The following is a 5,000-nucleotide window of genomic DNA, read 5'->3' as shown; positions in this document are numbered from 1 at the left end:
CTACACACATCTCCCTACTGCTAATAATAATAATAATAATAATAATAATAATAATGATAATTGGGTGTTTTTTTTATTTGCTACAAGGGCTATGAATGATAGGGACATTGCTAGGAGACATTTACCAAGAACAGTGGGAGGTTACGCATTATCGATTAGGATAAAGAATCGTTAATAATTAATGATTTCTAATTTTGGTATAAGGCCACCTATATTTAGGAAGAGGTGGGCGCGGGTGAAGGTGCTGAATCGCAGTAGATTTTTACCGATATCCCTCCTCTAACTATATAAACTAGTGGTAGTCACAAGCCTAAGAGGGTGGGGGTGGGAAAGGGGGGGGAGGGTGTCAACTCCCACTTTGTTTCGAAGTCTGCAAGAAAGAGTAGCCAAATTCTTCTATCAAATAATACTCAACTGTCTTTAAAAAAAAAAAAAATCAAACAAAAAGCAACAAAAACAAACAATAAAAAATAAACATGAAGTTAATGATATATTCGATAAATTAATCTTAGATGTAAAAAAAAAAGGTGATGAATGTGACGGTAGGAATCCATTTGTTACCAATTCGCTCGAGTGGGGTTAAACTCTGGATATATAACAACAACAACAACAACAACAACAAAAACAGCAGCAACGCCAAATACTAATCATTTTCATAGTTGGAATTCATGTTCGAGTTTAAGATATTCTACCTAAAATACTCCAAGAACTCGCTATCTTTCTTCTCCCCATGATCCATCTTTTCGAATGAGAATAAGAATTCTAATTTCTTACAAATTTATGGGAGGTAGTCGTCGATTGTATTATCCCTGGTACATACCTAGCACTTTATTTTATTGAAGCCAGAAAGATAAGAATCGGCTTGATTTGATCTCTGATCACAAAGGTTTGGGAATGAATACCACAAGGCTTCGGCGCACTAACGTAACTGTAGCAATAGTTTCTATTAGAAACACAAAGCTACTTTTGAGGAGAACGCATGGTCGGTTCTACATGTAGTTTATTTTATCGATCTCTTAAGGACGAAAAACCAAGATAACCCTAGCGGAATTGAGTGAAACTAAATACGAATCTAAATACAAGTTGTTTCAGCCGATACTCAACAGATACTTTCATCGGCCTTCATTGATAATAATAATTTTCTCTCAGTTTTAGGTGAGAAATATTATCCAATAAATCGACAGCAAGGCTTGACCAGTACTTATCTTATTGCCAGTTAAAGTAAAGTTAATTACAGTTCAGATAGACGGAAGTGACGCAGCCAACAAACAAGCTATGCCATGCAGTAAAAGTACATCTTTCATATATATTAATAGCTTTATCACTAGTGAAAATCGAGAACTATCTGCTCACAAATAGTGAACTGAGAAGTGATTTGTTAGCCTATATACTTTATTGCATTCGGTTATAGAAATCTCTATAACAGAATGCAATTAAATGCTCGCCTGATGATCCATGCCGGTTAGGCATCGAAATGCACTTGCAACATCCAATACTGATTTCCAAATAATTACAATGATGAAACAAACGTAGAAACTAATGATCTATACCTGTGCTTATCTTAATTTTCCTCTCTATATAAGCTTCTCTTCTGAGCGCCTTCTGCAGCGATGAGGGTTCATCTTGCATCTCAGCTAAAAATTTGTCAAGACTTTCTTTAAATATCCCCACATCTACACCTTTTCCTGTTATGACGGGCCAGTCACAGATTGTTATATCCAGTTAACTTGTAGATTCCAAGCAGTATGTCTCTCCAGGTGTGTAATTGTTGCTGTTAGTATTTGTAAAAGGTCAATGCAGAAAAGATTTTATGCAATTATAAAATCTGTTAATTGTTCGTACGCGTTAGTTACTTCTTCACGCAGCTCGAAAAAAATATTTTCATTCACCAGCAACGAGGATACAACAGTAGCTGCCGCAACTACCACCACGACAAACAACATCCGCGACAAATGTCTAGGTTATCTCCCTTCTTTTCTTATCCGGAATGAGTTATTAAGATAAATTATTTATCATCATTAATGATGTAGTTTTAACTATTAAAAAATTCCTCAGCTCAGTACCAACGACTCTGCTGACAGGTTTTTATTATTCTTTTATTCTGTATTTGTTTCCGTCATTGGACTCTGTTCATGCCGGGACACCTTTTCGAAGAGTTAAGTCAAACCAATCAACCCCAGAACATATTCCTTTGAAGTCCAGTATTTATTCTCTCGATCTCTGCCGAACACACTCGCACCATGATGACGTGAAGTGCGACTGGACTCTAAAATACGTAGTTGCGAAACAAACTTCTTTAACCTTACAGCCACGCTTGCCCCAATAGACTTGTCCTTGAGTGTTCGTCACGTATTAGTTTTTAGTCGTTTATAATTGTTCATAGAAATACTGGCTTATGCTTATGTTATTGGTTTATAGTCACGCATGACTGGCTTTCAATGACTTATCATTCGTTCATAGTCATATTATTGGTTTATTGTAATTTATCATTGGTTTATAATCACACGATTGATATATACCTACGTACCATTGGTTCATAGATATATTTGCTTATAGACTGATCATTGGTTTATAGTCAATTATCATTGATTTATAGTTACATATGATCGATTTTTTGACACATTTATTTGATTCATAGTCACTTTATTAATCAATAGTCACATAGCATATCTTTTATTTTTTACTTATTTCAGTTATTAGACTGTGGCCATGCTGGGGCACCTCCTGGAAAGGTTTTAAACAAACGAATCACTCCTAGTACTTAATTTTAAGCCCGATACGTATTCTATGGGTGCCTTTTGCAGAATCGATAGGATGCAGGAATGTAAACAAGCCAACATCGGTTGTCAAGCGGTGGTGGGGGCTAATATAGACACACACATACATAGTTAGACATACGCACTCACAAACACACACACACGCACGCACACACACACACACACATACACACACACACACACACACACACACACACACACACACACACACACACACACACACACACACAGACGATGTGCTTCTTTCAGTTTCAGTCTACCAAATCCATTCAAAACGCATTTGTTGGTTCGGAGCTACAGTAGAACACAGCTGCCCAAGGCACCACGCAGTGGGACTGAACCCGCAACCTTCTTACCACACACACACATCATTGATTTTAATGACATATCATTGGTTTATAGTCATAACAATGGTATAATATAATTACATATGTAAGTTTATTATTGAAGTTACTTACCCCACTCTAATAGGACGTAGTTGTCATATCGTAGAGGGCACACCTGAAATAGAAGGGGAAAATGTAATTAGTCAAATTATGAGAAAGCTTAAGCTATAAACAGCACCTTCATACTACTACTACTACTACTACTACTACTATTACTGCTGCTGCTGCTGCTGCTGAGAGAGTTTGATAAACGAAAAGAGAGAGAAAAGGATAGATGGGTAGGGAAATAAAGAAAAGCTGAGAGAGAGAGAGAGAGAGAGAGAGAGGGAGGTAGGCAGAGAAAGAGAGAGACACCCCGAGGAAGATAGATAGGGAAAGAGAGAGGCAGATAGACAAAAAGAGAGAACTGAGAGAGAGAGACAACTGGAGAGATAGAGAGATAGAGAAAGGGAGAGGGGTAGGGAAAGAGAAAGGTTGAGAGACAAAAAAGGAGAGAATAGGATAGATAGGCAGGATGAGAGAAAAGCTGATAGGGAGAGAGAGAGAGAACTGCAGAGAGAGAGAGAGAGAGAGAGAGAGAGAGAGAAAGAGGGAAAGCGATAGATAGATAGATAGATAGAGAGAGAGAGCGAGTGAGAGAGAGAGAGAGAGAGGTGATGCAATCGATATTCGTTTAGTGGAAAGAGTGAAGAATAAGTTGAATAGAAAGTGGTGGGAGGGAATAAATGAAGACAAAATGTAGAAGAGTTGGAGGAGAGAATAACTGGCGATTAACCGATGGGAATGATACGGTTGGTTAGTCAAAACTGAGTGTTCTTGGAATCGTCTTGTAAGGCCTAAAGAATTGGAACGGCTTTAAGGTTGCATTCCGTCTTTGATGGCGACATATTAAATGACTAGGGAGAATTTTGACTGTTATATATATTCATCTGGATCTTAGGGAATGATGGGTAATGGATTGGGTGTAGCTAAGCTAATAAGCTAATGAGTTGCTGCTGCTGTCTTCCTTCCGAGGACTAATTCTGTAACTACACCGATTGATATCAAATTTGAATTGAATCCACTGCCTGCAAGACAACAGTCTGTGTGTGTGTGATGGGGAGAGAGAAAGAGAGAGAGAGAAATAGAGAGAGAGAGAGAGACAAAAGACACACACACACACACACATACACACACATGCGCACCCCACTACGTACACACAGAGGTGAGGAGAGAGGGAGACAGGAAAAGAAAGATTGTGACACTGTCAGGCAAGTAGTGAGTTCGATTCCAATTAGATATTAATCAGACAAAAATAAATACATACATACATATATATATATATATATATATATATATATATATATATATATACACGTGTGTATGTACGCATGCATATATGCATAAACATACACAAACATGTATGCATGTATGCATATATATGTGTGTATGTCAAGAAGAACATAACATACATGAAGTTATGTGTGCACACATACACGCACGCATATCTATCTATCTATCTATCTATCTATCTATCTATCTATCTATCTATTTATCTATCACTTGCTCAACCAATCTATAGCTGCCATTAAGTAATTTGTTAACCAATTATTTTATGATTGAATTACTTCATAATTAATTACATGGCTGTTTCATTCTTGGACATAGTGCAAAGCTTTTCCCACACAAAGGAAGGCTAGACTGAATGAATTCTAGCGCTTCGTTGATATTTATTTATTTAAGGTTGTGCATATGCATATATGCATAAATACATTGAAATAAGTATTAATGAATATAAAATTATATGTTACTGAATTCGAAAATCAAGTAGAAATCCGTTGTACTAAAGTATTAAAAG

General features: G+C 36.9%; 1 protein-coding gene across 7 annotated transcripts in view; it reads right to left on the bottom strand.

Annotated features, from left to right (window-relative positions):
* LOC106867711 (choline O-acetyltransferase) overlaps nucleotides 1–5,000 on the bottom strand; it is a 643,259-nt gene that overhangs the window by 464,330 nt on the left and 173,929 nt on the right. For all 7 annotated transcript variants that reach the window (XM_089352873.1, XM_089352872.1, XM_089352870.1 and 4 more), the window contains one exon: nucleotides 3,236–3,278. The gene's annotated coding sequence lies outside the window, so the exon portion shown is untranslated. The remainder of the gene's footprint in view (nucleotides 1–3,235; nucleotides 3,279–5,000) is intronic.

Source organism: Octopus bimaculoides, chromosome 5 (genome assembly GCF_046866305.1).
Source record: "Octopus bimaculoides isolate indiv1 chromosome 5, ASM4686630v1, whole genome shotgun sequence".
Classification (NCBI taxonomy): domain Eukaryota; kingdom Metazoa; phylum Mollusca; class Cephalopoda; order Octopoda; family Octopodidae; genus Octopus; species Octopus bimaculoides.
The sequence above is the reverse complement of the archived record's forward strand: the minus strand, read 5'-3'. Positions and strand labels throughout refer to the sequence as shown.